This window comes from Macaca mulatta, chromosome 8 (assembly GCF_049350105.2).
Source record: "Macaca mulatta isolate MMU2019108-1 chromosome 8, T2T-MMU8v2.0, whole genome shotgun sequence".
Taxonomy (NCBI): domain Eukaryota; kingdom Metazoa; phylum Chordata; class Mammalia; order Primates; family Cercopithecidae; genus Macaca; species Macaca mulatta.
In genome coordinates, this window is record NC_133413.1 from 39,339,491 (window position 1) to 39,366,547 (window position 27,057).

At 40.3% G+C, this 27,057-nt stretch overlaps 1 long non-coding RNA gene across 1 annotated transcript in view; it reads right to left on the minus strand.

Annotated features, from left to right (window-relative positions):
• The window catches only part of LOC114680228 (uncharacterized), a 164,730-nt gene that overhangs the window by 14,122 nt on the left and 123,551 nt on the right, over nucleotides 1-27,057 (minus strand). Inside the window, exon 5 of the long non-coding RNA XR_013396886.1 lies at nucleotides 5,534-5,752. This is a non-coding gene — a long non-coding RNA (uncharacterized LOC114680228). The remainder of the gene's footprint in view (nucleotides 1-5,533; nucleotides 5,753-27,057) is intronic.

Consider the following 27,057-nt stretch of genomic DNA (forward strand, 5'->3'; position numbering starts at 1 on the left):
TGACTCACAATTCAGCATGGCTGGGGAGGCCTCAGGAAACTTACAATCAGGGTGGAAAGGGAAGCAAACACATCCTTCTTCATATGGCAGCAAGAAGGAGAAGTGCTGAGCAAAGAGGGAAAAGCCCCTTATAAAATCATTACATCTTGTGAGAACTCACTCAGTATCTCGAGAACAGCAGCATGGGGGTAACCATCTGTGTGATTTAATTATCTCCCACCAAGTCCCTCCCACGACAAGTGGGGATTATGGGAACTACAATCCAAGATGAGATTCGGGTGGGGACACAGCCAAACTGTATCAACATCCTTTTAAATCACTGCATAATAATCTACTAAGAAAATATGCCATTAGTGATTTAACCATTCCGCTGTACTTAGACATTACAATTAATTTCAACTTTTGGCTAATATAAATAAAACTGCAGCTAACATCTTTTGGCATCGTAGGTTTAAAAAAAATAGACATGTGTTTAGGTTTGATTTCTTAAGACAGACTCCCAGAAGAATTACTGGGTCAAAGGGTACAGATGTTTTAAGTTCTTGGGATATGATGCCAATTTGTTTTTCAGCAGGTCCACATCCATTTTCACTACCCGGCAGCATGTGACAGAGCCCACACGACACGCCCAGAGTGAGGCAAGTGGCCAGAAGCCTAAGAGTGGGGCCGCTGATGGATACATTCAGCAGCCTGTGCAGCTGTCAGAGCAAGTGCCAACCCTCTCCTCTCTTTCACCTGCATCTCTCTCCCTCAGTTCTTAAAACACAGACTCATCAGGGGCTCCAGTTTGTGCAACTTCTGAGCTAATCCCACAGAGTAAAGTACACACCAGTGTCCACTGTCACTAAATCTACAGGACACAAAAAGAGGTCCTGCTCCCAGTGGAGTGCTGGTAAATGTTTAACACCCAGCAAACCAAGGGGAAAAACACCCCTATTTGTAGCATTTGCCACTTCCTGTGGTGTAAATACTCTCATCACAGCTGGTTTCTAGCTAACAACTTACCAGCATAATGTCACAGAACTTGGAACTGGACAGACATGTGCATAACAGGCTCTTGTAAGCCAGTGGAGCCAGCCTCAGACATCACTGCCTGTTTGTCTCTGGTCCACTGAATTTTTCTCTCTTCTCCTCCACACTTGACTCCCCACCCCATATGGATTCTCCTCCACATCTGACCACACACAGGATCCAGAATAGCAGAGACCTGCTCTGGGTGCTCCCACATCCCTGAGCCACAATACTGTCACACTCATATGACACTTGGGCTTCAGCTTGATTCACTAGAGAGGTCAGTGGGATTGAAATGCCAAGTACCATCGCCCACAGACAACTTAACCCTGTGGCATCAACTCAGGCTGCCCTGCTGTGCAGCTGTTCCCCCTCCTCCAGCCTCTCTGTTCTCACTACAGAGTCTTAGACTCTCTTACCTCACACCCCTGCTTGCTGGCTCCTCACCTTCCACTCCACTTTGAGATTTACCAAGCTCCTGGCCTTTCCTTTGCCTCCAGTTTCCCAGCCAGCATTTACCCCATGGATCTGATGACAAATTCCATTTTCGTATGAGTGAACAAAATTGGGTGAGATTTTAAAATTACTCTTTTTCTCTCTGGCTATTCCAGAAACCCTCTTTGCCAGCCCCCCAAACTCCCATGAACATATATTCACCCATGGAGGATTGAATAGACCTTCCACTCTGTGAGTGAGTGGGCCCTGGTACCCTGCCAGCCCCTCAACCCCAGGACCAGATACTATTCACTGCATCCTTCACTGAGTATGGTCAGAGATTCTTTACTTCCAGACTTGAGACTATCAGATGCCCAAACTGAACTCTTGGTTGGAACACCTTGCTGTGTGTCCATCCATCTGACTCGATCACCCATGACGTCTATTCCAAAATTACAACTGGGAATCACTCTGGTCCCTTAAGAAATCCCAGCTGTCAACCAAGCCGTGTCCTGCGGGACAAGTGGAGCCTGCCATTCCTAGGGTCAGGAATCTCCATGAGAAAGCACCCCCCCCACTGCATACATACAATGTTGTCCTGAGTGCGGTTATCTGTCCCTACTGCTTCCTTTCCTTCCCACAGCCAGTAGGGACAGCCTTATCGTTCTCTTGTGTCAGTCTCAGCTGGGAAGACGAAGCTGGGATTGCAGAAGAGGGCAGAAGCGAAAAATGCAAAAGGAAAAGGAGAAAATGCTATGGCCAAATGGAAAGGAACCATCGAAGGTACGGGGATGATGGAATGTGCTATGGTCTCCAGCATTCCATTGGGAGTTGCGGACCCTAAAGAACATAAATGATGTCTTTCACCTAAAAACAGAGAAATCAGCAGATCACTTTTAAGATCCCTACCAGGATCTTAAGATTCCTTTCCAGCTAAGAGCATTGTTGCCCCATCCAAACACATGTACGAAATAGTTAGCAGCAATATTCTTGAGTTGAATCAGGGAGGATGCCTCACAGTGTTAAACAGGGAAGCATATGGATCCCCATATTTTTTACCAAAGGCAATCTATTCTAAGCCTGGGCTCAATCTGGAAGTTACTCTTCCCCCAAAATGAGTCGAGCTCAAACACCTTCACCGTATCACAGCATAGGGCACTGTGGTGAATATGGGGCAGCCGGCAGGGGATAGGCAGAAAGAAACAGAAAGCCAGGATTATTCAAATCCAAATCCCATGGAAAGCAAAGCTGAGAGTCGGGATTTGACTGGTCAGATTACAGGAAACCCTTTCCTATGTATCCCAGGTAAAGATTATTCACTTCAAGAAACCTAGAGGATTTACTTAAACAGAGACAGACAACTTTCTGTGGTTAGTAAGGAGGACCTGATGCAAGGAACACCATATCCCAACCAGAACCACTGGAAGAACAAGTACATCTTGTTCATCCCGTGCACAAAACACAGGAGAAAAAAATAGCATAACGTGGAAAAAGAAAAATACAGAGTAAATCATAATAAAAAGGACCCCCTCCTCCTCCTCACCCCAGCCACACATGGTTTGGTTAATTCCTTAATGAGGATGGAGTGTAATTAATATCAGAACTCCACAGTATAATTACTGCATATAATTATGCTCGAGTTAACTGTAAAGCAAATCATATATAGTTTGCATTCGATAGCGTAAGTTTTCAATTCATCTTTTTGGGAGGAAGCTGGGGGGGATTTTATAATATTCTTCAATAGAAAACACCTCTGGGAATAGATACATCAGACGAATGCCTTTGGACATTTCATTCTAGACTGTGATGCCCAGAATTGCCTAATCTAGCAGCTGCACAACCTACAGAATTCTGCCTTTAAAGGCTTATTCCTGCCTGGTAGACCAGCCCAGGGAAGGAGCTCACAGGGACACATAAGTGACAATGGGCTAATCCGAACCTGCCTCAGAATTAAGGTCCCCTCATGGTGGCCCGGCTGCTGAGCTCTTGTGTGGCCTCTGCAGGCTGTGTCTGTGTATCCCTGGCCCTTCACCTCAAAAGCGTGCATGTCCTCAACCTGTGTGTTTCTCTGCTGTCCCAGGCTTTCCACCCCTCCCCAAGGACCCGAACGCTCTTTCCACTCCCTTCCTGGTTCTCCGCGTATAATCCATTACATTCAATAGAGAAAGGAATACAGCCCTCCAACTGCTCTAAAATGCAAACCACATGTGGTTAATGAAACTGGGCCTCTGTATGATGCACTTTGTGTTTTGTGCAAGTGAATGAGAGAGAGAGAGATGAAGAGATCTGAAAGGTGGTCCATAGAAGAATCCTAGAGAATTTGGGCTGGAGCGAGTTAGCCAAATTGCAGGAGACATTTTTCCTGGCTCCCACTTTCTTCCCACTAACCGCCCCCACCACGCAGGTGCTTCTTATGTGGGCCCTTTCCACAGTCTTGGAATATCTGCTCACTCTACCTGCTCACTCCCAGCACCACCCTCCCCTCACTCTCACATTCCATTCCCTGGAGTGGCTGCAAGAATCTTTTTCAGGAGCATAAGCCTTTATTCTCAGGTGCGAAGACTGCTTGAAAGCTAAACTAATTAATTAATGTTGAAGAAACCTCTAATTCGCCCTTATCAACTCAACTGTTGTGGGCCCTTCCTTTCTTTGCCCTCAGACATGCCTCTCCCCTGTCCATCATTGGACTCTTCATCCACGAGCTTTCTTGCCCCACATCCCTCCTTCCACTCCTGGGCTTCCCACAGCACTAGGTCTGAGTGGCTGTGCCTTTAAGCTCAGATGTCCAGACCTGCGTCTTCTGCTGCTGGTCAGGAACCCAAGCAGTGAACTCCTGACACCTTCCCTCTAGCCTCCTCACCTCTAGAACAGGGTCTAAAGATTTGACCTCCTTCAAGAATCTCCCAGGCAAGCAGTGCCCCCTCCCACACCTCAAACTCTGGAGGGAGTCAAGAGGGCTCAGAGGGCAGCCAGGTGCACTGCTCACCTATGCAGCCACCACTCCCTCCCCTCCAGCAGCCCCTAGCACCTCCATAAGGACTTACTAGATCCAGAGAAAGGGACAGAACCATCCCTATATGCCCCGCAGTACCCCCGCCTCCTGTCCCCGCAGTCAGCCTTCAAAGGCCACCCTTAGCCAGAGTAAGTGACACTAAAAACAACGATCCCCCCGCTTCCACATACACCCGCCCCCGCCTGCCCACTGATAATAATGGGCCAAGACACTTTTATTATCATTATTAATTAGCACTTTCAAGCAATGGAATTAAATCAATATGGTGGACTGAAACTAATTTTAACAAGCCATTGAGATCAATCATTGGGACTTTTATCTACATAAATGCCACTAAACTCAGCTCGTTAGTGTAACATTAGCTGGGAAGAAAAAGAAGGGAGACTGGCGGGGTTTTAATTAGGAAGACATAAACCGAGCCACAATTTTTCTTCTTTGATTTGCTTTTAATCTCGTCTGCAAAGCTCTTCTGGTGCTGCCCAGGCTGATTTTCAGTCCCAGGCCACTTGGGCAGAAAGAGGAGGAGAGGAAGTGATGAGAGTTGAGGGGTGAGTGGCCGGGAACACTAAAGATGACCCCTTCCCCAGGGGCACCCCAGCGTGAGTGGGGCCATCGCCCCGCTGACCCTGAGCCCTCAGATCCTCACAGTCAGCGCTAACCACCGCTTCCTTTATAGTCACCTTTGTTTAGCATTTATTCATTTACGCATTACATGCAAATTATTTATGTTTATTGATTCATTCCATGAACAACAGATGAGCACTTAATATGTGCCAGGCACCTGCTCACTGTTCTCTGAGAATTAAAGTTAAAATGAGCAAGATGTGGTTCTACTCCCACAAAAAACCTGCAGTCTAGTCTTATTCACTCCTAGATTGACAGGCTAGAGAGCAAAGACAATGACTCACCTATCTGCATGCCCCTCCCTATCTGGCTCTGTGGAAGCCCAGAAATGCTTGAGGTGTGTGGTTAAGAAACCCCCTTCCCTCCCCACCCTTCATTTCTTTCAGTGCCCAGCACCCTGCTCCCTGCTGCCACACCTTCCCTGTTTCGCTGGTACCCAAACCTACCTACCTCTGGTCTCATAACATTTTTCCAGACTGATTCCCTGACAAGCTGTGGCTTCTTATTCTTCAAGACTCCGTTCTAGGGCCACGATGTGGAAGGAGCTGGGTGGCTGGCTGCCCGGACTTCCTCCTGGCTGCCCATTTCTGCCTGTGGAACAGCCATCCCCACGTGTCGCTGTGGTCTTCTGTCTGGTCCCGCTGGCGTCCTGGACCAAGCTGCAAGCACCTGGAAGGCAGGGACTGAACATGAGCCACATTTCTGTCCTCGACATCTCCTAGGATGCCTGGTGCAGAGCTGGCACTCAATCCAGACCTGTAGACAAACATGGCACCATCTATGTTTACCAAAGACTGGGATAAAACCCCAACTCAGCATCTGAGGTTCACCCTGAGGACTGGAGGTTCTCCAAGTACTTCCTCCCTCTGCCGCTCAGTACAGATCACCTCTTCTAGGTGTGCTGTGCACATCCCAGCACCCACCTTCTGGCTCGCCACACTTGCTCTGCTTCCTGTGAGTCTCACCTTCCCGAATGCTACTCATGTTTCCAGGCCTATCTCAAGCCTTCCTCATCCCCTAATGCAGACTTCTGTGATTCCATGAGCCTTCCGTGTCCTCTTCTTGCTTGGCCACCCATAGGGGCCTTATCACAAACTACTCTCTGCTGCTAGCTGTATGCTGCACCCTGACTTTCCCTCTGAATCTGGAATTGAAATCTTCGCATGTGGTGCTGCCTATGGGAAGCAAATCAACCCTCAGCAGAGCAGAGTGCCTGGGGTCAAATTCCAGCTCTACTGCTTATTACATTCACCTCCTTGGGTAAGTTGCTTGATTGCTTGACCTTGCTGTATCTCTGTTTACTCACCTGTAACATGGGAACAAAACAGCACCTGCTAGGATTACTACAGAAATTAGATGCAATAGTTCACATAAATCATTGTGCCTGCCACTTAGTAGCTGGTCTGTGTGTTGGTCATTATTACTATCATGGCTGTAATTGTTAACTACTCTTACCAATTCGTGTGCTCTGATTTCATCTCCATCAAGCAAGCTATTGATTATAATTTGGCTTCCCTAGAAGAAAAGACCCTGCTGATCTGTCAACAGGAGGTTCAATCTACTTATTAGATGTTTCTCATTATAAATTCATAAATTGACATTCTAGATTGCATGTATTGGTCTCTTATAAGTTAGCTTTAGATTAAATTAATCCATAAGTCCAGTTCACACTTGTGTATACTAGCAATCAAATTTCTGAGGCTGAGGTCCTAGATCTTGGCAACCAAACCAAGGTAGCGCCAACTTGGGGCTTTGTCTGTGCAGCCAGTGTGGCTTCAGGGGCCATATGTCCTTTAGTCTCATTGTTTCACCTCTGTAAGCAAGTTACTGAAAACCTCCAAGCTTCAGTTTCCTCATCTGTAAAACAAGGAAAATAGAAAAACATCTGCATCCAATGGGTGCAGGTAAGGGTTAGACGAACCAATGAATGGAAAGCACCTGACCATTGCCTTCACAGCTGGGTGCTCAGTAAGCATGAACTCTAGGCGCAATTAATTATTCTGCTGCCTCACCATACTTTTTTTATGCTTACAGTTTAAACAACACTTTCTATTCACAAAACCCTTTCATAGGTTTTATCTTACTTCTCATGACAACCACTCCCACCTAATAATAGAGTAGGAACTAGGAACAAACTAAGTCACTTTCTTGAATGGTGGCTGCCAGGGACGGGGGGCAGGGGATGGGGAGATGTTGGTCAAAAGGTACAGAATTTCAGCTAGACAGGTTGAGTAAGTTCTGGAGATCTATCGTACAACATTGTGACTATAGTTAATAATAATATAGTGTATACTTGAAAATCCCTAAGACGGTAGATCTTAAATATTCACACCAAAAAACAAAAATAACTATATGATATGTTAGGTATGTAAATTAGCTTGATTGCAGTAATCATTTTACTATGTACACATGTATTAAAGCAACATGTTATCTATCATAAATATATAAAATTTTTACTTGTCAATTATACCACAATAAAGCCAGAAAAAATTCAAGTCACTTTGTTAAGATCACAGTTTGTAAGTTATGAGACCAGGACTCACGCCCAGCTCTTCCAGGTCTTTTTCCCCGTCTAGTGTCCTCTCTTTATAAAATATCTGACTATTCAATAAATGAACAGCAACAAAACCACTCTGTTTTGTTTAATTACACTTTAAAACTAGTTTGAAATTTTGGCATTACTCTAAAGTCCCTTCCATGTCCTGGCATCTGTGGCCTTGTTAGTCATACTAACAAGCTATGTTACTTCTAGAGGCCCTGGATTTAAAAAAAAAAAAAAAAAAAAAAACACCTAACCAATTCACTTGCACTATGGTGACTGTGAAATGTGGGCTGTGAATCTGAGAACTGACCAGATTTTCCACATCCTTTGGGCTTTTTCTGGGTGCCTCACCGTGGGGTAATCCATTACTACAGCATCTCCTGATGAACAGCGAGACAGGTTGTGGGAGGACAGAGGAGCCCCAGGCCCAAAGGGAGCATCTGGGATGACTCACTTTGTCCTTGCGGCTGCTTGTCTGTCTTGTGTAGTTAGACAAGTTCTCCAGCCACAGAGCTTGAGGGAAAGAAAGTTTACTTCATATTTCATAGTCACAGATCTGGTAGCCTATGTACTGTGAAGTAGCTTAAACTAGAGAATTTCCTTTCTAGAGAGTCCCTACACCTGGCACTCCCCAAAACACATGGTGGATGGTGCAGGCCTTGATGGTAGAATCCTTGAGACAGGTGGGACTGCAGCCCCCCGGTGCTCCAGCAAGCTGTCTAGGCACATAGATCCATGGAAAGTCCCATCATTGCCTTGCAGTTCCAACTTCCATCCCAGCGCTGTATTTTTACTTAGAAACTAGATGTTTCAACTGCCCTCAAGACTCAAGATTTCTTCTTGAACCAAATTTCTCACCATCCCAACCCCTCATCATCTCCCGGCCCCAAACAAAAATGTCCTGACTTCTTAGTGTCTAACAATGAAACCACCATTCTCACGGTCTCTCAGACTCAAGACCTCGCCATTGTGTTTTCAAATTCCTTCACCATAATTCCCTAAATTCAAAAAAATAGGTGTAGATGTAGACTAGGTCGTAGGTATAGACCTCAGTCATGGCTCTTCTCATCTCAGATTTGGAAATCTACAGCAGTTCCCAAATTTGTCTCCTCAACAATAGGGTCCTCCCTGATCAGTTGTTCTAAATCAGGGGATGGCAAACAGATAGTAAATATTTTAGGCTTTGTGTCCGTACTACAAATATTACAGTCTCTGTTGCAACTACTCAGTCAGGTGTTGCAGTATAATAGCAGCCATAGATATAAATGAATGTGTGTGGCTATAGTCTAATAAAGCTTTATTCGCAAAAAGAGGTGGCAGGCTGGATTTGGCCCTGGGGTTGTTATAGGCCAACTTCTGTTCTATACTATTCTCGTATTAATCACCATAGTCCCTATCATTTTGTAGTGTTTGCATAAGTGTAATTAGGTCCAGAAATAAGACACAAACTCCAGTCTATAGCAGACATTGTTGACACCTTGCCTCATAGTCCTTAGTCCACTGTTGAGTTTACCTGTAGCCTCAGGGGACAGCTCCCAGGAACACTGAGAGCTTCTGAGGTATACCCACACTCTCTGTTTCACTGCCTGAGCGCTTTCTCTAGTACCTTGGAAACTGCTCAGCTCCTGTGCAGGGCAGGCCAGAAATAACCAGGGATTCAACACCATCAAGAACACCCCTCACCAACAGGAAATGCGAACTGGTGTATACATATTACACTTCTCCATCCCTTAGGAAGACAATTCTACTTTGTAAAAAAATTTTGGTTTATTTATTTATTTATTTGAGATGGAGTCTGGCTCTGTCACCCAGGCTTGTGGCACGATCTCAGCTCACTGCAACCTCTGCCTCCCAGGTTCAAGCAATTCTCCTGCCTCAGCCACCTGAGTAACTGGGACTACAGGCACACGCCACCGTGCCCGGCTAATTTTTTTGTATTTTTAGTAGAGACGGGGTTTCATCATATTGGCCAGGCTAGTCTCAAACTCCTGACCTCATGATCTGCCCGCCTCGGCCTCCCAAAGTGCTAGGCATGAGCACTTTGAGTCATGCCTAAAGTAGTAAATAAAATAGTTTACTGGCATGAGCACTTTGAGTCATGCCAAAGGAGATTAACATTTGAGTCAGTGGACTGGGAAAGGCAGACCCACTCTCAGTCTGGGTTGGCACCATCTGCTCAGCTGCCACAATGGCCAGAATAAAAGCAGGCAGAAGAACATGGAAAGACTAGACTGCCTAAGTCTTCTGGCCTCTGTCTTTCTTTTGTGCTGGATGCCTCCTGACCTGAAACATCAGACTTCAAGCTCTTCAGCTTTTGGACTCTTGGACCTACACCAGTGGTTTGCCAGGGGCTTTCAGACCTTCGGCCACAGACTGAAGGTTGCACTGCTAGCTTCCCTACTTTTGAGGTTTTGGGACTTGGACTGACTTCCTTGCTCCTCAGCCTGCAGAGAGCCTATTGTGGGGCTTCACCTTGTGATCGTGTGAGTCAACACTCCTTAATAAACTCCCTTTCATATACATATCTATTCTATTAGTCCTGTCCCTAATACAATGTGGTTTTGATGTGAATGGGAAATGGGAGGCCAGGCTTTGGCCTCATGCAAGGTCAAGGAGCTAAACTTACTAAGGCCTCCACATAAATATATGTCTTCATTGAAAGGGCAAACTGAAAAAAGCAGCCTTCTAACAAAGCAAAACTATCTCTGTGGTAGCTCTAGATGGAAATATATATAAATCGTCTTCCCTTATAATGTGTAACCTAGATCTGTTCTCACTGGGGCATCAGGAGTCTGAATTTGTATTGCTCTTATGGAAAAAAAAAGCGCATCTGAGAAACTGAAGTCTGTCTGGTTTAATAGTGCTCCCAGTTTCAAACAGAAGCAGATTTTTTGAGGGGGAAAATAAAAACCACAAAATCCTCAAATCAGATCCCACAAATTATGTTCAATCAAACAAGAGCCCAAGTAAAAATTTAAGAAATGAAAAAAGTAACAAGCTAACAGAAGCTAGCATCAGTAGAAATGGCAAACATCAAATTTATGCCCACCAACAGATTTGAATACTGGGTTATCAGAGAATGAATATAACTAATTATGAAATTATTTAAAGAAAAGAGACAAAATTGGGAAAACGGACAAAGTGCCAGAGAGTATCAAAACATGGCAAGATAAATTTTTTAATTAAAATGAAAAATACAATCATTGAAATTAAAAACTCCAAGAAAGGTTTTAACATCATTTTAGACACCTTTGAGAAATAAATTTATGAAATGGTAGAGAGCTGACAAGTTATATAGAACTCAGCATAGAGAAGTAGGTGGTAGAAAACAGGAAGGAAGGTGAAGTCAAGAAACATGAAGGATAGAATTAGAATGTATATAACACATATGTAACTGAAGTTACAGAAATAGTGAATGGGATAGAGGCAATATTCAAAGGAATAATTGAAAGAAAAATAATAAGAAATTTCCAAAATTTGTGAAAGATATACATTCATATAAAAAACAGAATTATATAAAGTAGTATAAATAAAATATAATGCATTCCTATAAACTTTCTAGTTAAACTGCAGAAGAGCAATGAAAATAAAAATATTTTTAAACACACAAAAGATTGATCACCAAAAATAAAAATGCAAAACAGAAATCAATAACTAGACTAACCACAGACTTCTCAATTGTGACAATGGAAGTCAGAATATAATGGAATAATATCTTTAATGTGCCAGGAACAAGTAACTGTCAACTATGGACAGTCTATCCAGAAAACCCAGATTTTAAGTTCCTATCAGATTAAAAAATAAAATAAAATAGTTTATTGCAAAGATATCCTCACTAAGGAATTTAGCAGAAGGTTAGCAATGCAGGAAGAAACTTTGAACAATGAAAATGAAACATATATATAAGTCTAACAAATATTGACAAAGTAAAACAAAAGTAATAATATCTATTTTGTGTATTTAAAAACAAAATAACTGGACAATGCTGAAGAGGACGGGGGTAATACAAAATAAAGCATTCCAAGATCCTTGTACTTGAGAAAAATGTAGTTAAGATACTAACAGATTTTAGACTGTTAAAGTGCACATAATAAAATGTAAGTGTTTATCTTTAAATAAATATTAATGGAGTGAATAATTTCCAAACCAGTAAAAGGAAACTAAAATGAACAACAAACAATCCCAAAGAAGGCAAGAAGGGTAGGGGAGAAATAAAACATAGAAAAAGTAAGATTAATAGCCTGAAATAACAAGGGAGAAATTAATCTATATATAATTTAAAATTATATGAAACTTAATATATACATAGTAAAATTAAACCCAAAGGCAAGAGAATAATGAATATATAATTCAGAATAATGATCACTCTTTGGGAATAGGAAACACAGAATTGGAAACATATGGAAGAGGAATACAAAAGGAATTCAAAAGTATTGGCTATGTTCTAATTCTTAAGTGGAATAGAGAGCACACAGGTGTTTATTTTATTCTTCATTTGTTATATTCACATAATAGGTATGTTTGTATAAATGAAATATTTCATTAGAATATTTTAAATTTTAAAAAATATCTGCAGTAGTTCCATGTTGCCCTATGAAGCTTAAACTCAGGGGTCTGGCATTTTAAGTTCTCCCAAAGCTGGGCACACCTTCTTGCTCACTTCTTCCCAGCATGGAACTTTCCCTCTTGTGGGAATTCTCTGTTGTCATTTCTTTGCTCTGCATTTCCACTACCAGATTCACTCACTCATATTTCCAATATTTTATTCATTCTGTTCCCCTCATCTTTCCTTTGATCTACGAAGCAAACTCTATAGTTCCTAGAAAGAAAAATAATAATAAAACATTATTCTCTCTTGGATGAAGAATACCTGAGTTTACCTCAGGGCACAGGTAGGTCACAATGATGTGAAATAGTCCCAGGACTAGTGAACTCAGCTACACACTCTTGGTGTTCATTGTAGAGGGAGAGGGAGAGTCTTGTCCCTCAACTACCCAATAAACTCCTTGAGAACAAAGACAGTGTCTAAGCTTCTGTTTATCTCTGACTACCTCTTAGCTAGCACTGAAGTCATAAATGCACTCAAACACCCACTGAAGAAGCGATGGCATGAGAAGAATTCTAAATTCTCATGAACAGACCCTGAGAATCTGGATCTTGAGTCTCTCAGTTATATCCATGCACACCTTTCCTACTTAAGCCATTTTTCTTCTTAAGCCTGTTCAAATTGGTTCCTGCTACGTTTTAGCCATATAGTTCTCATTAAGAAATGTGTATCCAAGACTCAAGGCAGCTCAAATTCAAACCTCAACACAAATGACAAATTATATCACACACTATGGACCTTCAGAGTTGTTCACAAACAGTAAATCTGTGAATGGCAAAGATGTACTGGGTTGAATTAGGTACTCGAGGCCCACAGTTAGGTCTCCGCATGGTCAAAACTGGAATCTAAGTGTCTTGACACTCCGGAGTTCTTCTCACTCGCCCACATGCTCAGTGATGTTGCTTTATAGAGGTTATAAGGTTATCTTCTCTGCTGGAACCTCATAAAGAGGTTCCTGATAAGACAGCAAGAGTTTACGCAGAACATGGTGGGAAGAGGCTGTTGTCCGAAAACACCAAATTGGTGGGAGCTGAAAAGAAGGCGAGTGTGAACTTGAGATGGAGGAAGATCTAAAAATTCTTACCATGGCCCACTCCAAGGAGAAAGTAGGAATTATTCTCTGCCAACTCTAGATGTCCATATGGTCCTAATGACCAGATTATCCATAAACCAATACCTTTTGCCAATAGATAGCTGGAGACCATGGCATTCAATGAAAATTTAGTCAATCATTGTCCTAGGCACTAGGGTCATATTAGTAAACAAAACAGATGAAATCTGCCCTTATAGGGTTTACATTCTAGTAAAGAGATACTTGACAATGAAGTAAATAGGTCAAATGTGTGTTTTTTTATTTGTTTGTTTGTTTGTTTTTGGGTTTTTTTTTTTTTTTTTTTTTTTGAGACAGAATCTCACTTTGTCACCCAGGCTGGAGTGCAGTGGGGTGATCTTGGCTCACTGCAACCTCCACCTCCTGGATTCAAGTGATTGTCCTGCCTCAGCCTCCCAGGTAGCTGGGATTACAGGTGTGCACCACTTCACCTGGCTAACTTTTGTGTTTTTAGCAGAGACAGGGTTTCACCATGTTGGCCAGGCTGGTCTTGAACTCCTGACCTCAGGTGATCCACCCACCTCAGCCTCCCAAAGTGCTGGGATTATAGGTGTGAGTCACTGCACCCAGCCCAAATGTGTTTTATATCAAAAGTTGATACATGCTATGGAGAAAAATATGGAAGAAAGGACATTAGCAGTGTTAGTAGGTCAGGGTAGGCAAAGAAGCCTTCCTTAATAAGGCAACACTTGAGCACCAGGCTCAAATAAAAGAAAAAATAAAGAACGAATGCAAAGCAAGTTTCCAGTAGCTCCTAGATGGCCCTCCAGCCCTGACTTGTTGGGCTTTTCCATAAACCAAGATGATAACAAAAAGAAGAGCTGGCAAGGCTCTCTAGCAAGGTAAAGTCACAGGACTGGCAGAACCTGGCATTAGCAGGATAAAATGGTAGCTAGCAAATCCTGCCTCTCAGGAAGTAAACATCAAGGATGAAGGCCTCCAGGGCCAGGACTCCCCACTTTTATAAGAGAACTTTACATTCCTTTGATTCTTTCTCTTTCATATAGATATCACACACTACATAAAACACACACACATATACACACACACACACACACACACACACCAGTTTTTAATGGAATAGCTGACAACAAAACACTCCCTCACTCCTTTTGGAAGCTTGGAGGCAAATTCTTAGGATGTATATGATTTCACCAAGTTACTCATGGGATGAATCTATCAAGGCCAAAGAAATTGGTTGGGAAGTTAAGGGAAGAGCTGTTTGAACACAAGCAGTATAACACTCTTCTACTGAAACAAAAGGTTAAAAAAATCGCCCCATCAAATTAGCTAGCCATTCTCGGAGATAAGTCTGTTTCTGGAAGTAAGCTAGGTCCCTGTGATGCCCTTAGGAAGGTTCAAGGCACTAATGTGACTATGATATCTCACCTCTCATTCATCCTCTGAATCAACATGGGCCTCCTTTTGTATATCCTATGGAAAAAGCAAGAGGTTTTGGGGTTAGATTTGGGTTCTGCGTTCAAATTATCCCAGCTCTGTGTTTTACAGAAACTTGCTTTTTGACTTAATTTTCTTACTTTTTCTTTCTTCATTCACAATCTCCTCCACCTAGCTCATATCCCCAAGAAAAGATCTGTTTTTCTTGAATGTGTTATTCCATTAACCTCCTCATGAGACCTCCAAGGGACATTCTGGGGTAACAGTAGATAGCCCCACACTGTTTTCTAAGAGTTTTCTGTTTCTCTGTCTATTCTGCCTTTACATAGCCTTTAAAACCCTGTCCTCCCAAGAAATTCAGCTCTGCCTCAACTTGTATACCATGTTCAGCAAAACAGAAGACTCAATAATTCTACTTCCATATCCTAGCTAATGATGTCCACTCTCCAGGCCATCTCAGGATCCAGCACAGCTGTGGAGCTCGAGCCATCACATCTGTATTCTAGGCCAGGAGGAGAAGAGGCAGCAAGACAAGAAGAGTGTCTCCAAGCTGAGCCACCTCCCTTCAAGAAGCCTGCCCAGAAGGCCCACACAATATTTCCACTTACATCTCACTGGCTAACACTTAGTAACAAGACCACACATGGCTGCAAGAGAGACAACAAAAGTGCCTTGTAAAACGTGAGGACCTGTTATTACAGAGGAAGACAAGAACAGATGTTAGGTGGGCCACAAATGATCTCTACCAAAAGAGTATAACAAAGAGAACAGGCATGGACATGGGAGGTCATCCAGATGTGGATCCCACACAGAATGAGGATCCCACACAGAATGAGGATCTCACCTCCTCCTGCTCTCATGGCTTTTCACCTTTGCCCATGCCCACCACCAGCCTGGAGGCTCTTCTGCTCTTCTTTATACTTTTTTTTGAGATGCAACTAATATGACAACTCCAGGAAATCATCTTTGGCCATCACCCAGTGCCCTACCCCTCAAACCTCTGTTTTTGCCTATTATTGTGCTTTTCTCACTTCTTATAATTAGGTCTTTACTTATTTATCAGAATAAGATCCAGAATAAGAATACATATTTGCACTTTATTAAGTGCTAGTAATTTATTTCTATTATTTCCCTTTTTTTCTTTGTCTTTCCAACTGTCACTTTTCCATATTTTTCTTTCTCTCATTCCCTCGCCTGTTCATTGGACCTAACAGGAACATTTAAGGTAGGTCACCATTGAGCTCCACTGATGGTCTATAAAGTCAAAGAGGATTCTGATCTTGAATCTGTTATATTAAAGGTTCAAAGTTAAATGGGTCGTTTAGGTCCCTTAGATCTAAAAAGTCAATACAGCTCCAAGCTATCTTAAGATACTCTTAGGAAACAGCTAATGCTCTAGGAGAATCTGGTCCAAATTAAGCCATTTCAGTGTCCTTGACCCTAAGAAATGACAGAGCTCCCTTTATAGAATACTATGACAAAGAGTGTGGCAAGGCATAAAAACATCTTTTGCAGTGTGTGTGTAGATTTATGTAAGTTGTGTGAGTTCTTGAGTTACATTAAGATAGCTTTTCCTAACTGGGTCTTCGAGATCACACCCCCATGGTTGGGGAAGATTGAGGAACTGGGAAGACCCTAGTCAGGAGGGAGCACATGGGATGCAGGCGGGATGCAGGCTTCCCTTCCATAAGCCCTTTGCATCCAAAGGTCCCTGCTTGTCTCTCAGCTTCATATCTTGGAGGTGGGCTACAGTAGGGATTGTGGCAGAGAGAGGTGGTAAATGCATGGATGAGCTTTCTAGGAGATGGGAGCTAGCTTCAGGCATTCCACAAAAAGGGCCAAGAAGCATGAGGGAGAAATCCCCTAAGAGTAAGGCCTAAAGCCATGGAGTGCAAGCCATTTCTTACAAAGCAAATTATCAAACTTCTTATAAACTTTTAGATTGATCTCCCTTTTACAATCTTCTGTTTTTTAGTAAAGACATGTTTAAATGTTCCATATATACTTTTGTGGGCTACACAGTATAGAGAGACATCACAGGTCAACATTTGCCCCAGGGGTTGCAAAGAAAAGAATTTCTTCTTTCTCCTTCTCATCCTTCCTGCTTGCAGTAGTACCTGAAATTATAATGCCAAAGAGACAAAAATAATTTACTTTTTCTATGAAAAGGTAATATTTAAAGTATAAGAAAAAATTTTAATTTCCTGCCAAAAAAAAAAAAAAACTAACCAGGGCAAAATGGGAAACATCTAACATTTCAGGCTTGGACTCCTGTTCTGCCAAGTACTGAGTGACCCCAAACCAGCCACTTAATGTTCCCAAACCTCAGTTTCCTCAGCTATGAAAGAGATCTTAAAATCTACTTCACAGTAATATCATGAAGATTGAAGATTTTAGACTATAAATATAAATTGCATGTCTTGCATTAAGAGTAGATATCAATAAATACTTTTCTGAATTTGGCAGACCCTAGAAGGCAAATATCAGAGATTTATGTTTCTTTCCATAGCCAGATACCTTTCCCTCTATCTAAAACAGCAGTTTTCCACTCACCCGCAAGTTAGTTAATTCTCCTAAATGCTTCAAGAAATTGGCATGGTTCACAAAATTACTACCAATAAATTTGTATTGAATAACTAATATTAAAGCACTCCCCCAAGGGTTAGGGAAAAATAGAGTCAGCTAAGTGAGGTTTACTATTCTCTGGAGCTTCTAGTTTGTTTGAGGAGACAAGACTAAACCACAGAGATGGTTGGCAAACAATAGCCTTCATTCCAAGTCACTGGATATATCTATGCCATTTTTGTATTCTGGAGCTGGATGGGGGAGGACTACAGGGAGGGTCTATGGATCCACTGAGTCCTGTAGGAGATGACTTTCTCCCAACACTTCATTTATCACCTGATCACCAGAAGTTCCCACTTTGATTAGTGGGTTACAGTAGCATTTGGGGTCCCTAACGTCAATTCAGAGCCAATTCAGTATCTAGTAAATCCCTGAAAAGTCTGAAGATTTCCTTTCCCCCAGTGCACAGTAACCCTAGTAAATAGCTAAAGGCACCTTTGGGGAAGACCCAAAGGAATATTTAAATAATACAGTTATAGCAGTGTTGTACATTCTTCAATCAAGGGCCTCGGGTCTGTGATCTGGCTTATGCCTGGACATTAATTAGGAAGCTAAGACACTCCACTGTGTCCACTCAAATTAAGCTCCTAGACATCAGACCTAGAGTATTTCTGTCATGCAAAAGAAGTAATATTGCAATAGGCTGCATATCTATTTCATTCCCAAGAATACAGTAATCAATTAGGCACTGCCAAAGATCCCAGTAGGTCATTCTGCTTACCTCTTTGTCTTTGTTGTCCATTACAGTAATTGTGTTGACCTTGCCTCTAGTGGTTAAGAACTACTGTTAGCCACTAACTTTCCAGGATCCCCGTGGAAATCAGGAAACACAACTAGTAGCTGCATCTCCCTGTGTGTACAAAGGAAGTCACCATAATGCTTTTCAAAGATGTTGATGCTCCCTGTTATGGTTTGTCTCTATGTCCCCACCCAAATCTCATCTTGAATTGTACTCCCATAATTCCCACATGTTGTGGGAAGGACGCAGTGAAAGATAATTTGAATCTTGGGGGTGGTTTTCCCCATACTGTTCTCATAGTAGTGAATAAGTTTCACGATTCCGCTTTTGCTTCTTTCTCATTTTCTCTTGCTGCCACCATGAAAGAAGTGCCTTTCACCGTCTGCAATGATTCTGAGGCCTCCCCAGCCACGTGAAACTGTAAGTCCAATTAAACCTCTTTTTCTTCCCAGTCTTGGGTATATCTTTATCAACAGCAGAAAATGGACTAATATACTCCCATCACTAATACATACTGTTTCCCAATTTTTCCTCTTAAAAAAGGTACTATGTTCTAGGGCTTTTTGGTGTATATAAAGGGGATGGGGAAGAAAGGTATACAATTTGCATATGAGAATTCCATGCCAATATTCCTATCTTGTCAAGTCTTGGAGTTAATCTTGCACATTGTGCCTCAACCTCACTGAATTCATGAATTCAGGCCATTGTGGAGTCCAAGTTTCAGTCAAGCAATCAGGCAAACTAATTTTCAGAACCACTTCTAGCATTAGATCCACCATCTCTGGTAAGTACATATATAAAATCAGCTTGGCTTGATCCAGTTTTATATTCTGTCCTTTTTGCTCTAACAGCCTTAGAATCCAATCCCACATGTTTCCCCCATATTTGTGCTGAAAAAAATTAGCAACATCTTGCATTTATTTTGAAGTATAAGTTTTTTTTATTCAGGTCAGACAGAGACAACCAAGGATGGGGACTTAGAAGCTTGAGAAAAATAAGCATCCCTTTGCAAGGCAGCTGGTCTAGATGGAGTTGTTACTGGGAAATAACAGAAAGGGAAAGCTAATATCATCAGTTAGAGGGGTTACTTCCTCTAGCAACGGAGGCTTTAGAGAAGCTTTGGAGTTCAAGATGCTCAGTTTCAAACAAGTCAAGGTGAAGATGTGATATGTCTGTGACTTTAAATTGTTGTCATCCTACAACCCATACACTTAATTCCAGGTTAAATTTTCCTTTTTAATTTTTTACTTTTAATTTCTGTGGGTACATAGTAGGTGTATATATTTATGGGGTACATGAGATGTTTTGATACAGATATGCAATGCATGATAATCACATTATAGAAATTGGGTATCCATTCCCTCAAGCATTTATCCCTTGTGTTACAATCTAATTATACTCTTTTAGTTTTTTTTAAATGTACAATTAAATTATTATTGACTATAGTCACCCTGTTGTGCTATCACATACTAGATCTTATTCATTCTTTGTAACTTTTTTGGTACCCATTAAGCATCCCCACCTCTTCCCCATCCCCACCCCCACTACCCTTCCCAGAATTTGGTAACGATCCTTCTGCTCTCTATTTCCATGAGTTCAATTGTTTTTTATTTTTAGATCCCACAAATAAGTGAGAACATGTGATGTTTTTCTTTCTATGCCTGACTTATTTCACTTAGCATAATGACCTCCAGTTTCATCCATGTTGTTGCAAATGACAGGATCTTATTCTTTTTTATGGCCAAATAGTCCTCCATTGTGTATAAGTACCATATTTTCTTTATCCATTTGTCTGTTGATAGACACTTAGGTTGCTTCCAAATCTTGGTTATTGTGAACAATGTTGCAAAAAACACAGGGGTGCAGATATCTCTTCAATATACTTATTTTCTTTCTCTTGGGTACTACCCAGCAGTGGGATTGCTAAATCATATGGTAGCTTATTTTTAGTTTTTTGAGGAACCTCCGAACTGTTCTCCATAGTGGTTTTACTAATTTATATTCCCACCAACAGTGTACAAGGGTTCCCTTTTCTCCACATTCTTACTAGCATTTGTTATTGCCTGTCTTTTGAAGATAAGCTATTTTAACTGGAGTGAGACATCTCAATCTCTTTGTAGTTTGGTTTGCATTTCTCTGATAATTAATGATGTTGAGCGCCTGTTCATATGCCTGTCTGCCATTTGTATGTCTTCTCTTGAGAAATGTCTATGCAAATCTTTTGTCCGTTTTTAATTGGATTATTAGATTTTTCCTATAGAGTTGCTTGAGCACCTTATGTATTCTTGTTATTAATCTCTTGTTGGATGGGTAGTTTGCAAATATTTTCTCCAACAACTAATTTTGTTGATTGTTTTCTTTGCTGTGAAGAAGCTTTTTAACTTGATATAATCCTATTTGTTCATATTTGTTTTGGTTGCCAGTGCTTATGGGGTATTACTCAAGAAATTTTTGCCCAGACCAGGGTCCTGGAGAGTTTCCTTGAAGTTGTTTTTGTAGTAGTTTCATAGTTTAAGGTCTTATATTTAAGTCTTTAATCCATTTTAGTTTGATTTTTTTTTTAAGATAGTGAGAGGTAGGGGTATGCTATTATTCTTCTACACATGGATATCCAGTTTTCCCAGAACCATTTGTTAAAGAGACTGTCTTTTCCCCAGTGTATGTTCTTAGCACCCTTGTTGAAAATGAGTTTACTATAGGTGTGTGAATTTGTTTCTGCATTCTCTATTCTGTCCCATTGGTCTATGTGTCTGTTTTTATGATAGTACGATGCTATTTTGGTTACTATAGCTCTGTAGTATTATTTGAAGTCAGGTAATGTGATTCTTCCAGTTTTGTTCTTTTTGCTTAGAATAGCTTTGGCTATTCTGGGTCTTTTGTGATTCCATGTCAATTTGGGGATTGTTTTTTCTATTTCTGTGAAGAATGTCATTAGTATTTTGATAGGAATTGCATTGAATCTGTAGATTGCTTTGGGTAGTTTGGACATTATAATGATATTGATTCTTCCAGTCAATGAACATGGAATATATTTCCATTTTTTGGTGTCCTCTTCAATTTCTTTCATCAGTGTTTTCTAGTTTTCATTATAGAGATCCTTCACTTATTTGGTTAAGTTAATTCTTAAGTATTTTATTTTTTATGTGGTTATTGTAAATAGGATTACATTTTTTATTTCTTTTTCAGGTTGTTCACTCTTGGCAATATAGAAATGCTACTGAATTTTGTGTGTTGTTTTTGTATTCTGCAATTTACTGAATTTGTTTATCAGTTATAATAGTTTTTGGTAGAATCTTTAGATTTTTCCAAATATAAGGTCATATCATCTGCAAACAAGGATAATTTGACTTCTTCCTTTCCAATTTGGATGCCCTTTATTTCTTTATCTTATCTGATTGCTCTAGCTAGGACTTCCAGTAGTATGTTGAGTGACAGTGGACATCCTTGTCATGTTCCAGATCTTACAGGAAAGACTTTCAGTTTTTCCCCATTACTTATATGAGCTGCGGATCTATCATATATGGTTTTTAGTATGTTGAGAAATGTTCCTTCTATACCCAGTTTTTTTAGGGTTTTTATCATGAAAGGATGTTGAATTGTATCATGCTTTTTCAGCATCAATTTAAATGATCATATGGTTTTTGTCCTTCATTCTATTGATATGATGTATCACATTGTTTGATTTGTGTATGTTAAACCATCCTTGCATCCCAGGGATAAATCCCACTAGGTCATGATGAATGATCTTTTAAATGTATCATTGAATTTGGTTTGCTATTAATAGTATTTTGTCAAGAATTTTTGCATCAATATTCATCAAGGATGTTGATCTATAGTTTTCATTTTTTTAATGTGTCTTTGTCTCTTTTTGTTTTCAAGGTAATGCTGGCCTCATAGAATAAGTTTGGAATATTCCCACTTCCTCTATTTTTCAGAATAATTTGAGTAGGACTGGTATTAGTTCTTCTTTAAATGTTTGGTAGAATTCAGTAGTGCAGCCATCAAGTCCTGGGCTTTTTTCTCCAGGGAGATTTTTATCATGGCTTTCATCTTGTTACTGTCATTGGTCTGTTCACGTTTTGGATTTCTTCATGGTCAATCTTGGTAGGTTGTATGTGTCAAAGAATTTGTCCATTTCTTCTAGATTTTCCAATTTATTGGCATATAGTTGTTCATGGTAGCCACCAGTGAGCCTTTGAATTTCTGCAGTATCAGGTGTAATGTCTCCTTTTTCATCTCTAATTTTATTTATCTGGATCTTTTCTCTTTTTTCTTAGTCTGCCTAAAGGTTTGTCAATCTTGTGTAACTTTTCAAAAAACCAACTTTTTTTTTCTTAATCTTTTGCATTGTTTTCTTCTTTTCAATTTATTTCTTCTCTAACCTCTATTGTTTCTTTTCTTCCACTAATTTTGAGTTTGGCTTTCTCTTGCTTTTCTAGTTTTTAAGGTGCATTATTAGGTTATTTATTTGAAGTTTTTATCTCTTTTTGATGTAGGCACTTATAGGTATAAGCTTTTCTCTTAGTACTGCTTTTACTGTATTACATAGGTTTTTGGTATGTTGTGTTTTCTATTATTATTTGTTTCAAGAAACTTTTCAGTTTCCTTCTTAATTTCTTCATTGACCCACTGGTCATTCAGGAGTATATTGTTTAATTTCCACGTGTTTGTATAGTTTCCAAAATTCTTCTTATTATTGATTTCTAGTTTTATTCCACTGTGGTCAGAGAAGATGCTGGATATTATTACAATTTTTTTAATGTTTTAAGACTTGTTTTGTGACCTAACATATGATCTATCCTTGAGCATGATCTCTATGTGCTGAGAAAAAGAATGTGAATGAAATGTTCTGTAAAATATCTATCAGGTCTGCTTTGTATATAATGCAGATTAAATCTCATATTTCTTTGTGGTTTTCTGTCTAGAAGATCTGTCCAATGCTGAAAGTGGAGTGTGAAAGTCTCCAGCTATTACTGTATTACAGTCCGTCTCTCTCTTTAGCTCTAATAATATTTGCTTTATATATCTAGGTGCTCCAGTGTTGGGTGCATATATATTTAAAATTATTATATCCTGTTACTGAGTTGACCCCTTTATCATTATATAGTTGCCTTGTCTCTTCTTATAGTTTCTGTCTTGAAACCTATTTTGTCTGATGTAAGTATAGCAACTTCTGCTCTTTTTTTTTTTTTTTTTGGTTGCCATTGGCATGAAATATTTTTTTCCATCCCTTTATTTTCAGTATATGTGTGTCTTTATAGGTGAAGTGTGTTTCTTGTAGGCAACAGATCAGTGGGTCTTGGGGTTTTTTTGTTGTTGGTGGTGGTGGGGGTGGTGGTGGTGGTTTTTTTTGTTTTGTTTTTTGAGTTTTCGATTTTGGGGTTTTTTTTTTTCCATTCAGCCACTCTATATCTTTTGATTGGAGAATTTAGACTATTTACATTCAATGTTATTATTGATAAGTAAGGACTTAGTCCTGCCATCTTGTTATTTGTTTTCTGGTTATTTTGTGGTCTTCCCTTCCTTCTTTCTGTCATTCCTGCCTTCCTTTTAGTGAAGGTAATTTTCTCTGCTGATATGATTTACTTTCTTGTGTGTGTGTGTGTGTTTTTAATCTGTTTTATGTTTTTGTGTTTGAGGGTACCTTGAGGCTTGTAAACACTATCTTATAGCCCATTATTTTAGGCTGATAACAACTTAACACTTTGCATAAACAAACAAACAAAAAACTAATAAAGATGCTATGCCTTAACTTTGTCTCACCCCTCACTTTTTTAACTTGTTATTGTTTCTATTTATGTCTTATTGTACTGTCTGTGTCTTGAAAAGTCATTGTAGCTTACATCTTTAATTGGTTCATCATTTAGCCTTTCTACTTAAGATAAGAACAGTTTACACATCACAGTTACAATGTTATTGTGTTTTTCTATGTACTTACTATTACCAGTGAGTTTTATACCTTCAGATGATTTCTTACTGTTCATTAATGTCCTTTGCTTTCTGACTGAAGTACTCCCCTTAGCGTTTCTTGTAACACAGTTCTGGTGTTGATGAAATTCCTCAGCTTTTGTTTGTCTGGGAAAGTATTTCTCCTTCATATTTGAAGGATGTTTTCATTGAATATACTGTTCTAGGGTGAAATGTTTTTGCCTTCAGCACTTTAAATATGTCATACCACTCTCTCCTGGCCTGGAAGGTTTCCACTGAAAACTCTGCTGCCAGACATATTGGATCTTCATTGTATGTTATTTGTTTCTTTTCTCTTGCTGATTTTAGTATATTTTCTTTATCATTGACTTTTAGGAGTTTGATTATTAAGTGCTTTGAGGTAGTCTCCTTTGGGTTAAATCTGCTTGGTGTTCTATAACCTTCTCATACCTGGATATTGAGAACTTCCTTTAGGTTTGGGAAGTTCTCTGTTATTATCTCTTTGACTAATTTTCTACCCCCATATTTTTCTCTACCTCTTCTTTAAGGCCAATAACTCTTAGATTTGTCCTTTTAAGACTATTTTCTATATCCTGTAGGCATGCTTCATTGTTTTTTATGACCTGTTCTTTTGTCTCCTCTGTGTACTTTCAAATAACTTGTCTTCAAGCTCACTAATTCTTCCTTATGCTTGATCAATTCTGCTATTTAAAAAACTCTGATGCGTTCTTTGGTGTTCCAATTGCATTTTTCAGCTTGAGAATTTCTGCTTGATTCTTTTCAATTATTTTAATCTCTTTGTTAAATGTATCTGATAGAATTCTGAATTTCTTCTCTGAGTTATCTTAAATTTCTTTGAGTTTCCTCAAAGCAGCTGTTTTATATTTTTCTGTCCGAAAGGTCTGTTATCTCTGTTTTTCTAGGATTGATCCCTGGTGCCTTATTTAGTTCATTTTGTGAGCTCATGTTTTCCTGACCTTGGTACAGGTCTTGATACCTGTAGCTGTCCATCTTTGTCTGGGCATTGAAGATTTAGGTATTTATTGTAGTCTTTGCAACCTGCGTTTATTTGTACCCATTCTTCTTTGGAAAGTTCAGATACTTGAAAGGACTTGGGTATTGTCATCTGAGCTGTGTCTGCTTTAGGGGACATCCTAAGCCCAGTAATGCTATGATCCTTTCAGGCTCATAGAGATACTGCCATGATGGTCTTAGACAAGATCTGGAAGAGTTCTAGTTTGAGCCAGGTTTGCTTTCTGCTACAGTAAGGCAACGCTGAATTCAATGCCTCACAATTGCTGCACTCTCCCTCTCCCCAGCACACAGAAATGCTCTCTACACCACACCACTGCTGCCTGGAGATGGGGGAGGGGTGGTTTCTGTGATTCAAGCCGGTTTTTCCTACCTCCATAGTGCCTCTTTCAGTGAATGAAGTTAAAACCATGTACTGTGAATGCTTACCTGATTTTTGGTTCTTATGAAGGTGCTTTTTTTTTGTAGATAGCTGTTAAATTGGTGTCCTGGGACAGACAATTGGTGGAGACTACTATCCTCCCATCTTGCTTTGCCTCCTCCTTCCAGATTTAATCTTTATCAAGATTGTTCCTGTACAGTGAAAGAGATTCTTCTAGGGTCTCTGTAGAAGCATCTTAGTTGTCTGAACATTGAGATGAAAGTTTAAAGACTTCATCTCATTGCATCTGTTTCAAGTTCTCCAGTGTATTTAGAAGCAGCCATTGCATACCAGGATTCTTGTAGATATTACTATTATTGACATATTAGTCAACTACAGTAGCTATTTGGTTCCCGAGGCATTGGTACAATAAGTAGTTACTACAAGCAATCATAGGTGACAATCTGTCATGTTACCACTGCATGCTATGAATTAGCAGTAGCTCATCTGCTATTGGCAAGGAGTTCAGCATCGTGTTCAAGGGTCCAAAGAAAACTAAACTAAGTCCATATAGTTTTGAGGGTATTTTTCCTGTGACTATTTCCATTCTCAAATATTGTACCAGTCAGTGTCCAATCAGGAAAATAGACCACAGTAGGTATATCAGCAGAAAAAAAATATAGACCATTGGTTATACAAGTATTGATGGGCTAATGAAGAAAAAAAAACAGTCAACTATCATAGAGATAATAACTACAGAAAAACAGCTACTACAGCAAGAGCTGAAGGACAAAGGGAAGAGGTTAAGGTTATCAGAACTTAAAGCTTATAGCATAAATCTCAAGATGCAGGGCTCATACTATGGAGGACAGGGCATACTTGAATGCTGCTAATTCCTTAGGAGTTTATAAGAGGAAGCCCAGAGAGCTGAGACTTATGCCTCAGAAGAGGGGGCATTGCCTAGCTGCTGGTGGTACCTCTGACGGGTCATAATGAGTTGGTTTAGGAGTGGTGACAGAAGCTGAAGGATAGAACTAATTGCTGCATCTAGGGTGAAATATTCTCAATGAGCATTATGGATAGGTACAGAAGCAAATAAGAAAGCAGAAGTACCTTCTTCCCTCCTGTCTTCCATCTCCTTCTAGAGTCCCCAGCTGCAGAACCCACCAGGAGGCCAGACGATAAAGGAGAAAGATTGTTTGCAGACTCCCAGCACTGGCAGCACAGAACAGAATCTACAACAATATACTTGAAAATAAAAGCCAACAGCCTAATAATCAGTACAAATAGGTCTTAGAAAAACTGAAACAAGAAAGGTAGAAATGTATGTTCTGATCATTAAATTTTTCATGAAAGAGGATTCAAAAATCTTTCTCTAGACCAAGCATGGTGGATCACACCTGTAATCCCAGCACTTTGGGAGGCTGAGGAGGACAGATTGCTTGAGCCCAGGAGTTTCAGACCACCCTGAAAATACGGTGAAACCCTGTCTCTATAATAAATACAAAAAATAGCCAGGAATGGTGGCATGCCTGTGGTCCCAGCTACCTGGGAAACTAAAATGGTAGGATCACCTGAGCCCGGGAAGTTGAGGCTACAGTGAGCTATGGTTGTGCCACTGCACTCCAGCCT